Raw genomic sequence first — 13845 nt, 5'->3', positions numbered from 1 at the left:
TTAAGCTGGGTGGTGGTGGTGGTGGTGGTGGTGGTGGTGGTGGTGGTGGTGGTGGTGGTGCACGCCTTTAATCCCAGCACATGGGAGGTGGAGCCAGACAGATCTCTGTGAGTTCGAGGTCAGCCTGGTCTACAGAGCAAGATCTAGGACAGGCTCCAAAACTACACAGAGAAACCCAGTCTTGAAAAACAAAACAAAAAAAGGTGGCTTTGTCCTGTGTGTAAGATAAGACCATTCCTCCCTACATAGGGAGCTGATGGCTAGAGCCATGCTTAGCTTGGCTCACTTCGTTTTACTACATCTTTCTGTTCATCACTTTTCAGCTGTTCTGTCATCCCCTTTGTGAATACCCAAAGCTCTTCCTCTTTCTCTTTTTTGAATAGAATCTGTTTATTCTCACACTGATTCCTCTCTTGATCATGTCATACAGAAGCAGTTTCTAAATCATCGTCTTACTCAGAAGTTACAACCTCTTGAAAAATTGAATTCTATGGCCTCCAAAGACTTAAATTACGTCAGTTATTTTTATCAAGAGAAATTGTGATGGAGTATGATGTTCAAAATGATATAGCCTATGACATTAGGCAGACAGATCAGTACACATGTATGAAATTAAATCATTTCAGAATGATGGTTGAGCTGAAGATATGACTTATAAAACTTTACAAAGTGCTTTGATAAACCTAAAGCCCTTGAATATCAAAAAAATATACAGCATTTTATGCCTAATAAAATTTTAAGTAATGTGTCAAATATGTCTTTTATCATACTAACTTGGAATTTTAGTTCATGGGTCATCTCACTTATATTAGAAAGGGCCAGAGATAGATGTTAATTTTTAATAATCCATCTTAATGAGTAATATTAATAAACAATCCAAATATTTCTGTTTATTAATAAATAATTCTAAATTAACTTATTAATTTGATTAACACTGAAACTTATGAAGTCTTATTTGTTAATAATATGAAAAAAACCCCAATTCTTCCTTTTAGGACAAATTCCTAAGAAGTATTTTTCTACTAATGGGAACCTAAAGCTATTAAAGTAAGAAGAAGGGCAAATGAATAATTTTTTCATCCCACAACTATTAAAACAATATTTTTCAAATCCACTGAGCACTCTGCAGAAAGGCTCATGATAGAAAAATACACAAAATGTTACTGTAGCTATAAAAATACTAAAATGATTTTCTCAGTGTAGCAATAACCAGAAAACTGAGAAAGGACCATTTGCCCCCTTTTGTACCAAGTGAACCGTGGGAACACAGATGAGTGGGACTGTGCCCCCAAAGGAAGCGCCTGTTTGCCAGTCTGTTGGTAATTCACTACCTGCCTGTTCACCACCCTCACCTGAGTGGGTAGGGCAAAAATACACACTGACTCACCAACATATAGAGAAGCAGCTCACAGAGACAGACTTTGAACAAGCAAAGCAAGAGCCAGAATGAAAGGTTTCTGTTCTCCGAAGAAAAGACTGACTGTTCTTTGGCCATAGAAACAAGTAACCATTGATCTAAATGGTCAATGACAGTCTCACACTAGTACACACGTCTCTGTGCTTTGTTCAGTGACACTGAAGTCCGCACAAGCTCAGCTTTCCTGCAATTGGCAAACAGTAAAATCAACTTTCTGTTTAAGATGCTGAATGGCGGCCTCGCCTTTGAACAGGTGGTGTGTGTTAACTTAAAGGAAAGAAGAGTCTGTTGTTTTGTTGTTAAGAAACTTGCCTTATAGAATAAAAGGCTTTCTAGAACCAAAAGCAGGCTTCTGCTTTTAATTTTAAGTCAGCATAGTGAGCAGAAAAGGGAATGGTTGCAATGTAAAACTGAATTTATGATTTAAGTAGATGAAACACAGAAGCAAATTATAAAACCAAAGAATTACACAATAAGCTAAATTAGAACCTAGGAAGCCAATACTTCTGGATATTTTATAGTTAATCTTTTTATTTTTTTCCTTTTATTGAAAATAGATTTTTTTCTCAATAACATATCTGGATGACGGTTTCCTCTCCCTCTACTCTTCCCAGTCCATCCTCACCTCCCTTCACACCTGTGTTGACCCCCTCTCTGTTTCTCATTAGAAAATAGGCTTCTAAGGCATAATAATAAAATAAAATATAATGAGATAGGACAAAAACTAACAAATCAGAATGGGATAAAACAAACAAATAGAAGATCAAGAGCCCAAGAAAAGGTACAAAAACCAGATGTAGACGCAGAGACCCACTTATTCACACACTCAGGAATCACATAAGAACATTAAACTAGAAGATATAATATATATGCAAAAGATGTGCCAAGTAAAGAGTATATATCCGTGTGTGTATGTCTATATATATGGATTAAAAATTTAAAGCATTGACATGAGATTCTAAGACAAAGAATCTCCAAAGATGTCCTTGAGCTCCTTTTCTGATGGCCACCTACAGTTGGTCATGCTGTCTACCCTTAAGAGTAGTCTGTTTCCCCAGTGAGACTCCCTTGATTATGAACTGGGAACAGCTTCTGAGTCAGGGATGGATGGGGTCAGGTGTCCACATTTCCTTTCTGTTGCTGGAGGGCTTCTCTCCAGGTTCCCCAAGCCCCGCAGTCCCACAATCCACTTATAAAATAATCACTCAGACGCTTATATCACTTATAAACTGTATGGCCGTGGCAGGCTTCTTGCTAACTGTTCTTTTATCTTAAATTAACCCATTTTTATAAATCTATACCTTGCCACGTGGCTGGTGGCTTACCAGCGTCTTCACATGCTGCTTGTCCTGGCGGTGGCTGCAGTGTCTCCTCCTCAGCCTTCTGCTTCCCAGAATTCTCCTCTCTCCTTGTTCCACCTACTTCCTGCCTGGCCACCTACTTCCTGCCTGGTCACTGGCCATCAGTGTTTTATTTATATAGAATGATATCCACAGCACCTTTCAGCTCTAGGACTCCATCTGAAGTAGATTCATGCAGGTCCTGTGCATGCTGCCTCAGTCTCTGTGAGTTCATATGGGCATCAATCTTGTTGAATTAGAGGGCCTTGTTTCCTTGGTGTCCTCCATCCCTTCTGGATCTTACACTCTTTCTGTTTCCTCTTCCTTTTCTTAAAAACGTCAGAAAACACTCCAATTAACCAAGGAGGTAAAAGATCTATGCATTGAAACTGGTAAGAAATTGAAGAAACTGAAGGCTCAGATAAATGGAAACTGCATCATTCCAGAATTAGAACAATTAGTATTTAAATACCAAGAGCACCCAAAGTAACCTTCAGATTTAAAATGTTAAAGACAATGTAACAAATCAGGTTTTGTACATTGTAATTAATTTTACTTACTACTCTAGCATCAGGCAAGAGCCAAAACAAAAATGATTCAGGATACCCTGTTTCTCCATGTAGCTAGATTGCATTTATAATGATAGAACATGAAGTTATGCACATAAGTGGAAATGGGGTGCAGATGAGGGACACCCTGGTTGTTTACAGCTCTGTTTGACTTACTGGTGATTGGAACAATTAGCCTGCCATGATTATTTAAGACTGCTGCTTGTTACAAGAGTTCATTACAGTCTGCTTACAGAGCAAGTTTACATAGCAATGTGGGGAGTAACAGTAAAAGAAAAACTCGAAATGTAAGGAGGCAATTTTATGTCAAACTTAGCAACTATAATCCTTATCAACATTCCAGTGGCTTTCAAGGAAACAGAAAAAAACCCTTAAAGTTCATATAGAATCACAAAAACCTTAAGTAGTCAAAAATGGTTTTAAGGAAGGAAAACAAACTAGGTAATATCACATCCCCTAGTGTGGGAATAATAGTGTAATACTTCCCTAGAAATATACACATGAACAAAACAAACAAATAAAAATAAAATACAAGCTCCAAGTAAAGCTTGAATATATCTGTTATATTTTTATTTTTAAAGAGTAAAATATATATATTAACTTTTAAAGAGGCACCAAAAACACACAATGGGTAAAAAGAAGTCTGTCAATAAGTAGATCTGGGAAAACTGGATTTCCACATACCAGAGAATGTAAGTGGAGTTTGTATTATACCACATACAACAACAACTCAAGCACCAGGCATGGTAGATTCCTGTATTCCAGCACTTGTGGGGATAAAATAGGGCAGTTGGATTTGAAGGACAGCCTAAGCTACATAGGGTGGTCCTATCACAGAAAAAATTTTTAATGAAAAAAAAAAAAACCTCAAAATGGGTTAAAAACTAAATATAAAACCTGCCAGGGTAGCCCTTGGAGATCATGAGTTAAGTTTCCTCACACTGGTCTTGGCAATGATTTTTCAAAAATGCCTCCAAAAGCACAGGCAATAAAAGCAAAAATAAGCAAGGCCACATCAAACCAAGTAAACTGAAATGAAAATCTACAGAAAGATAAAATATTTGTAAATCATCTGTCTGATAATAAATAAAATAAATATAGAATGCATGAACACAAACACACACACACACACACACACACACACACACACACACACACACACACACACGGACAAGCAAAAGAAGGCCAGGACAAAAGGACAAAGTAGGGATGGAAAGGAGGCTCAGTGTGTAAGCACAGTTGCCTCCAGTTCTGACCACATGAGCTCAACAACCCAGAAACCACATGGTGGAAGGAAAGAACTGACTCCCACAAGTTGTCTTCTGACCTCTACATGTGCACATAGCATGTGCATGCAAACACACACGTGTATAAAAAAATTAAAGGACATAGACTTCAAAGAAAATATACAATACCCAGAATCAATAATTATCACAGAAAAGCAAATCAAACTTCAGTGATGCCTTACCTCACTCCAGTAAGGATGGCTGTTGTGAAAAGTAGAGACAACAGGTATGAGCAAGAGTATGTTGAAAAGGGAACCATAGTCCCTTATTACAGGAATGGAAACTAGTGCTGCCATTATGGAAAAGAATACAAAGGTTCCTCAAAGAGTTAAAGGTAAAATCACTACCTAAAAAAAAATCTCACTGATGGATATATCCAAAGAAAATGAAGCAATAATTTTAAAGCACTATTTCTATCTTCATTGTTTATTATATCATTTGCATAATAGCTAAAATATTGAAATGATGTCCATTGATAGATGAATGAAGACAGTGTGATGTATTAGGAAGACACCAAAAAGGAGGAAGAGGATGAGGAAGAGAAGGTCCTGCCCTTTTCCATAACACCAATAAATCTGGAAGGTATTATGCTAAATAAAATAAAGTAAATGCAGAATGACCAATACTGTAAGATCAATTTTTATATGAATCTGATAACCAAAACAAGCATTTTCAGGAGCTAGAGTATGTAAAAATGTGAAGATGCTTATCAACTTCAGTATCAATTGGAGTCTAACAAAATTTTAGTTTCAGATGATGCAAAATCCTTCCAGTGGATGGTTGTGACTGTTTCTGTGTTGATATATTTAAAACCATTGGTTACACACTTTTATTAAAATTGTCAATTTTGTCCGTCATTGGGTGATCCCCGTGTCTTTCTTGGGGTCCTGTTTTCCAGGGAGCTTCACTGGTGATGTGAGTAGCAGTCTAGTCAACCTAGTCATCCTTGTTCCACATCTAGTATCCTGCTATGAGTGAGTACATACCATATTTGTCTTTTTTTTTTTTTTTTTTTTTGGTTTTTTGAGACGGGGTTTCTCTGTGTAGCTTTGCACCTTTCCTGGAACTCACTTGGTAGTCCAGGCTGGCCTTGAACTCACAGAGATCCACCTGGCTCTGCCTCCCGAGTACTGGGATTAAAGGCGTGTGCCACCATCGCCTGGCATATTTGTCTTTCTGAGTCTGGGTTACCGCACTCAGGATGATTTTTTCTAGATCCATCCATTTGCCTGCAAACCTCATGATGTCATTGTTTTTCTCTGCTGAGTAGTATTCCATTGTGTATATGTGCCACAATTTGTTTATCCATTCTTCAGTTGAAGGGCATCTAGGTTGTTTCCAGGTTTTGGCTATTACAAACAATGCTGATATGAACATAGCTGAGCAAGTGCTCTTGTGGTATGATTGAACATTTCTTGGGTATATGCCCAGGAGTGGTATAGCTGGATCTTGGGGGAGATTGATTCCCAATTTTCTAGGAAAGCGCCATATTGATTTCCAAAGTGGTTGTACAAGCTTGCATTCCCACCAGCAGTGGAGGAGAATTCCCCTACTTCCACATCCTCTCCAGCATAAAGTGTCTTCAGTGTTTTTGATCTTAGCCATTCTGACAGGCGTAAGGTGGTATCTCAGAGTTGTTTTGATTTGCATTTCCCTGATGATTGGGGATGTTGAGCAATTCCTTAAATGTCTTTCAGCCATTTGAGTTTCCTCTGTTGAGAATTCTCTGTTTAGTTCTAAAGCCCATTTCTCAATTGGACTGTTGGTCGTTTTGATGTCTAATTTCTTGAGTTCCTTATATATTCTGGCAATGGTCGAGAGACAACCGGGACTGACCTACACTGGTCATGGGATGGCCAAACACCCTAATAGTTGTGGCATGAACCCAATCCAAGGACTGAGGAATCTGGATGCAGACATCCACGGCTAGGCTCCAGGTGGAGCGCTGGGAGTCTAATTAGAGAGAAAGAGGAGGGTTTATATGAGCGAGAATTGTTGAAGCCGGGGTTGGATAGAACACAGGGACAAATGACCGGATGAATGGAGACACATGATCTGTGAACCAAAGACTGAGGGGCCCCAAGCTGGATCAGGCAACGGCAACCTGGCAACAGCACACATGGGACCTCCTAAACGAACTTGATTGCTCCTCTCACCCGGGCACCCCTCGAAGCCCTGCCTAGGATTTAACGCTGCCTGGACAGAGGGTCTCCTCTCCATCTGCAGGGCCAGTCTTCTGTTTCTGGCACTGCCCAGCAGCTGTTGCCGCCTCTTCGAGGCCCGGACGTTGCCCGCCATCGGCTCTGGCAGTCTGTTCTTCCGCAATAGAGCAAAACGCTCATTGAGAGACATCTTGGTGGTGCCTCTGAGCACAACTCTGCGCACTGGCCCTGCGGGCCTCTTCAGATCCTGAGAATCCAGGGAGGTTAGCTGCCCGGCGGGTACGAGGCGAAGCTCTCTCATCGTGGCTTGGCTCTCTAGAGCGGCCGGCCTTCTCCTGCCTTTCGTCTGTGCCACCAAAGCTGGCACCGCCAACCCCGCCGCCGCCTGGTGTCCAAAACAAAGTCCCAGAGGGGTGGGTGGAGAGTCCGGCCTCCTGCAGCACCAGCACAGGCAAGCGGCCTTGGGGGCTTTCTGAGGAACTCCTGCCCCAAAAATCCGATCAAAGAGGGCGCTCTGATCCTAACTGGTCTTAATAAGAACTCAGGGCCAGATATCTGGGGTGAACACCCAAGGGTCAGAGAGACAGAGGACCAAGCCCCAGCCACTTCTCACCTACAGCACCAGTCCTCCGACTCAACTCCTGGGAGTCCTCAGTCCAAAAGGCCTGGAGTTCCTCTCTCCTCCCGCCTTTTATACCCTTCTGGGCCAGGTCACTTCCTCCTTCGAGCTGGGCGTGGTGATCAAGTGACGCCCAAGGACTAGGATTAAGGGTGTGCCACCAGCATGGGGCGCTGTTACTCTCCTACACTGAGACCATGCCCTGTGGTCCAGGGTGGCTTCGAACCCTCTCTCCATGGCTAGGAGGAAAGCATGTGCCATACCACCTGGCCCCTACCTTTAATATACTGGCTGGCTGTGTCCACTCATCCTGGACCAAGCTTTAATTGATACACAGGATACCACCACATTTCTGCCGCACCGCCAACCCCACCCCACCCAACCTCGGACCCACTCCCCAACCACACACACACACACACACATACACACACACACTTATTTATTTATTTATTTATTTATTTATTTATTTATTTATGGGGAGGAGAGTAACAAGAGTTTAATCCAATGCCTGGCTGTGTCCTCTGATCCTCGGCCAAGCTTTTATTGATACACAGTATATCAACACATTTCTGCCCCACAGAACCCCAATCCAACCCAACCCGAAACCATACCCCAACCAACACACACACACACACACACACACACACACACACACACACACACACACATTTATTTATTTATTTATTTATGGTGAGGAGATTAACAAAAGTTTAATCCACTGCCTGGCTGTGTCCTCTGATCCTCGGCCAAGCTTTTATTGATACACAGTATATCACCACATTTCTGCCCCACACAACTGCAACCCCAAAAACCCCGAACCCACACCCCAACCAACATATCTTTATTTTTTTTTACGGGGAGGAGAGTAACAAAAGTAGTCCACAACCAAATGCAAGAAAAACCATTTATTGTGAGCGTATACAACATGTACCGTCAAGCATTACATCAAAGAAACGCGCCTGTGGTGACAGTTCCTCCCAGCAGCCTTCCGGTTTCTCCTCCTGTTTCCTCCTGGTGATTTTGGCAGAGATGTGGTGACTTGTACAAGAGTCCTAAGGCGGGCTTCAGTCACAGGTCTCAGGAGCCGCCTCTGCCATGTAGGCATCCAATTCAGCATCCAGGGCCGCCTTGGTTTGCGACATGTATGCATCCAGTTCGGCGTCCAGCTGCTCCTTGGTCAGTCCGGGGCGAGCGAGGGCACCTCTCCGTCGGCCCCTTCCGCGTCCCCGCCCACCGCCACGTCCTCGGCCTCCAAAAGCCCCTCTTCCACGACCAAACACGGCCCGACCTGGGGGTGGCATCCTGCCCCGGGGTGGGGCCCTGGCGGCAGGTGCCCCACCTAGTCCTCCTCCTTGGGGCACATCTGTCTCGGCGATATCTGCGCCTCTTCCTCCTTTCGCTCCCCTGGCATGGGCACCCATGGGACCTCCTAAACGGACTTGGATGCTCCTCTCACCCGGGCGCCCCTGGAAGCCCTGCCTAGGATTTAATGCTGCCTGGACAGAGGGTCTCCTCTCCATCTGCAGGGCCAGTCTTCTGTTTCTGGCACTGCCCAGCAGCTGCTGCCGCCTCCTCGAGGCCCGGACGTTGCCCGCCATCGGCTCTGGCAGTCTGTTCTTCCGAAATTGAGCAAAACGCTCATTGAGAGACATCTTGGTGGTGCCTCTGAACACAACTCTGCGCACTGGACCTGCGGGCCTCTTCAGATCCTGAGAATCCAGGGAGGTTAGCTGCCCGGCGGGTACGAGGCGAAGCTCTCTCATCGTGGCTTGGCTCTCTAGAGCGGCCGGCCTTCTCCTGCCTTTCGTCTGTGCCACCAAAGCTGGCACCGCCAACCCCGCCGCCGCCTGCTGTCCTAAGCAAAGTCCCACGAGGGTGGGTGGAGAGTCCGGCCTCCTGCAGCACCCGCACAGGCGAGCGGCTTTGGCGGCTTTCTCGGGAACTGGTGCCCCAAAAGTCTGATCAAAGAGGGCGCTCCGATGCTAACTGGTCTTAATAAGAACCCGGGGCCAGATATCTGGGTTGAACACCCAATGGTCAGAGAGACAGAGGACCAAGCCCCAGCCACTTCTCACCAGTGCACCAGTCCTCACTCGACGCCTGGGAGTCCTCAGTCCAAAAGGCCTGCAGTTCCTGTCTCCTCCGGCCTTTTATACCCTTCTGGGCCACGTCACTTCCTCCTTCGAGCTGGGCGTGGTGATCAAGTGACGCCCAAGGACTAGGATTAAGGGTGTTACACCACCCTGGGGCGCTGTTACTCTCCTACACTGAGACCATCCCCTGTGGTCCAGGGTCGCTTCGAACCCTTGCTCCAGAGCTAGGAGGAAAGGCGTGTACCATACCACCTGGCCCCTAACTTTAATATACTGGCTGGCTGTGTCCACTCATCCTGGACCAAGCTTTAATTGATACACAGGATACCACCACATTTCTGCCTCATGCCCAACCACACCCCACCCAACCCCGAACCCATTCCCCAAGAAACACACACGCACACAAACACACACACACACATACACTTTTGTTTATTTATTTATTTATTTATTTATTTATTTATTTATTTATTTATTCATTTATTTATTTATGGGGAGGAGAGTAACAAAAGATTAATCCACTGGCTAGCTGTGTCCGCTGAGCATCGGCCAAGCTTTTATTGACATACAGTATATCACTACATTTCTGCCCCACCGCCAACCCCACCCTCCCAACCCAGAACCCACTACCCAACCAACTCACACACACACACACACACACACACACACACACACACAAATTTATTTATTTATTTATTTATATATTTATTTATTTATTCATGGGTTGTAGATTAACAAAAGTTTAATCCACTGCCTGGATGTGTCCTCTGGTCCTCGGCAAAGCTTTTATTGATACACAGTATATCTACACATTTCTGCCCCACACCACCACAACCCCCAAATCCCGGAAACCACACCTCAACGAACATATTTTTATTTTTTGGGCGGGAGGAGAGTAACAAAATTAGTCCACAGCCAAAATGCAAGAAAAACGATTTATTGTGAGCGTATACAACATGTACCGTCAAGCATTACATCAAAGAAATGAGCCAGTTGTGACAGTTCCTCCCTGCAGCTTTCCGGTTTCTCCTCCGTTTCCTCCTGGTGATTTTGGCAGAGATGTGGTGACTTGAACAAGAGTCCAAGAGGCGGGCGTCAGTCACATGTCTCAGGAGCTGCCTCTGCCATGTAGGCATCCAATTCAGCATCCAGGGCCGCCTTGGTTTGCGACATGTATGCATCCAGTTCGGCGTCCAGCTGCTCCTTGGTCAGTCCGGGGCGAGCGAGGGCACCTCTCCGTCGGCCTCTTCCGCGTCCCCGCCCACCGCCACGTCCTCGGGCTCCAAAAGCCCCTCTTCCACGACCAAACACGGCCCGACCTGGGGGTGGCATCCTGCCCCCGGGCGGGACCCTGGCGGCAGGTCCCCCACCTAGTCCTCCTCCTTGGGGCACATCTGTCTCTGCGATATCTGCGCCTCTTCCTCCTTTTGCTCCTCTGGCAACGGCACCCACGGGACCTCCTAAACGGACTTGGATGCTCCTCTCACCCGGGCGCCCCTGGAAGCCCTGCCTAGGATTTAATGCTGCCTGGACAGAGGGTCTCCTCTCCATCTGCAGGGCCAGTCTTCTGTTTCTGGCACTGCCCAGCAGCTGCTGCCGCCTCTTCGAGGCCCGGACGTTGCCCGCCAACGGCTCTGGCAGTCTGTTCTTCCGAAATTGAGCAAAACGCTCATTGAGAGACATCTTGGTGGTGCCTCTGAGCACAACTCTGCGCACTGGCCCTGCGGGCCTCTTCAGATCCTGAGAATCCAGGGAGGTTAGCTGCCCGGCGGGTACGAGGCGAAGCTCTCTCATCGTGGCTTGGCTCTCTAGAGCGGCCGGCCCTCTCCTGCCTTTCGTCTGTGCCACCAAAGCTGGCACCGCCAACCCCGCCGCCGCCTGGTGTCCAAAGCAAAGTCCCACGAGGGTGGGTGGAGAGTCCGGCCTCCTGCAGCACCCGCACAGGCGAGCGGCTTTGGCGGCTTTCTCGGGAACTGGTGCCCCAAAAGTCTGATCAAAGAGGGCGCTCCGATGCTAACTGGTCTTAATAAGAACCCGGGGCCAGATATCTGGGGTGAACACCCAATGGTCAGAGAGACAGAGGACCAAGCCCCAGCCACTTCTCACCTATTGCACCAGTCCTCACTGGACGCCTGGGAGTCCTCAGTCCAAAAGGCCTGCAGTTCCTGTCTCCTCCGGCCTTTTATACCCTTCTGGGCCAGGTCACTTCCTCCTTCGAGCTGGGCATGGTGATCACAAAGCCCAAGGACTAGGATTAAGGGTGTTACACCACCCTGGGGCGCTGTTACTCTCCTACACTGAGACCATCCCCTGTGGTCCAGGGTCGCTTCGAACCCTCGCTCCAGAGCTAGGAGGAAAGGCGTGTGCCATACCACCTGGCCCCTACCTTTAATATACTGGATGGCTGTGTCCACTCATCCTGGACCAAGCTTTAATTGATACACAGGATACCACCACATTTCTGCCTCATGCCCAACCACACCCCACCCAACCCCGAACCCACTCCCCAGCAAACACACACGCACACAAACACACACACTTTTGTTTATTTATTTATTTATTTATTTATTTATTTATTTATTCATTTATTCATTTATTTATTTATGGGGAGGAGAGTAACAAAAGATTAATCCACTGGCTAGCTGTGTCCGCTGAGCCTCGGCCAAGCTTTTATTGATATACAGTATATCACTACATTTCTGCCCCACCGCCAACCCCACCCTCCCAACCCAAAACCCACTCCCCAACCAACTCACACACACACACACACACACACACACACACACACACACACAAATTTATTTATTTATTTATATATTTATTTATTTATTCATGGGTTGGAGATTAACAAAAGTTTAATCCACTGCCTGGCTGTGTCCTCTGGTCCTCGGCAAAGCTTTTATTGATACACAGTATATCACCACATTTCTGCCCCACTGCCAACCCCACCCTCCCAAGCCAGAACCCACTACCCAACCATCTCACACACACACACACACACACACACACACACACAAATTTATTTATTTATTTATATATTTATTTATTTATTCATGGGTTGGAGATTAACAAAAGTTTAATCCACTGCCTGGCTGTGTCCTCTGGTCCTCGGCAAAGCTTTTATTGATTCACAGTATATCACCACATTTCTGCCCCACCGCCAACCCCACCCTCCCAACCCAGAACCCACTACCCAACCAACTCACACACACACACACACACACACACACACACACACACACAAATTTATTTATTTATTTATTTATTTATATATTTATTTATTTATTCATGGGTTGGAGATTAACAAAAGTTTAATCCACTGCCTGGCTGTGTCCTCTGGTCCTCGGCAAAGCTTTTATTGATACACAGTATATCACCACATTTCTGCCCCACACCACCCCAACCCCCAAATCCCTGAAACCACACCTCAACCAACATATTTTTATTTTTTGGGCGGGAGGAGAGTAACAAAATTAGTCCACAACCAAAATGCAAGAAAAACGATTTATTGTGAGCGTATACAACATGTACCGTCAAGCATTACATCAAAGAAACGCGCCAGTTGTAACAGTTCCTCCCAGCAGCTGTCGGGTTTCTCCTCCTGTTTCCTCCTGGTGATTTTGGCAGAGATGTGGTGACTTGTACAAGAGTCCAAGAGGCGGGCTTCAGTCACAGGTCTCAGGAGCTGCCTCTGCCATGTAGACATCCAATTCAGCATCCAGGGCCGCCTTGGTTTGCGACATGTATGCATCCAGTTCGGCGTCCAGCTGCTCCTTGCTCAGTCCGGGGCGAGCGAGGGCACCTCTCCGTCGGCCCCTTCCGCGTCCCTGTCCACCGCCACGTCCTCGGGCTCCAAAAGCCCCTCTTCCACGACCAAACACGGCCCGACCTGGGGGTGGCAATCTGCCCCCGGGCGGGGTCCTGGCGGCAGGTCCCCCACCTAAACCTCCTCCTTGGGGCACATCTGTCTCTGCGATATCTGCGCCTCTTCCTCCTTTTGCTCCTCTGGCAACGGCACCCATGGGACCTCCTAAACGGACTTGGATGCTCCTCTCACCCGGGCGCCCCTGGAAGCCCTGCCTAGGATTTAATGCTGCCTGGACAGAGGGTCTCCTCTCCATCTGCAGGGCCAGTCTTCTGTTTCTGGCACTGCCCAGCAGCTGCTGCCGCCTCTTCGAGGCCCGGACGTTGCCCGCCATCGGCTCTGGCAGTCTGTTCTTCCGCAATAGAGCAAAACGCTCATTGAGAGACATCTTGGTGGTGCCTCTGAGCACAACTCTGCGCACTGGCCCTGCGGGCCTCTTCAGATCCTGAGAATCCAGGGAAGTTAGCTGCCCGGCGGGTACGAGGCGAAGCTCT

At 46.4% G+C, this 13845-nt stretch overlaps 1 pseudogene; it reads right to left on the bottom strand.

Moving 5' to 3' along the window:
• Window positions 1-8457: 8457 nt before the first annotated feature.
• Window positions 8458-9733, bottom strand: LOC143272599 (chromatin target of PRMT1 protein pseudogene; annotated as a pseudogene).
• Window positions 9734-13845: the final 4112 nt, after the last annotated feature.

The sequence above is a fragment of the Peromyscus maniculatus genome, chromosome 4 (assembly GCF_049852395.1).
Source record: "Peromyscus maniculatus bairdii isolate BWxNUB_F1_BW_parent chromosome 4, HU_Pman_BW_mat_3.1, whole genome shotgun sequence".
NCBI lineage: Eukaryota > Metazoa > Chordata > Mammalia > Rodentia > Cricetidae > Peromyscus > Peromyscus maniculatus.
The sequence above is the reverse complement of the archived record's forward strand: the minus strand, read 5'-3'. Positions and strand labels throughout refer to the sequence as shown.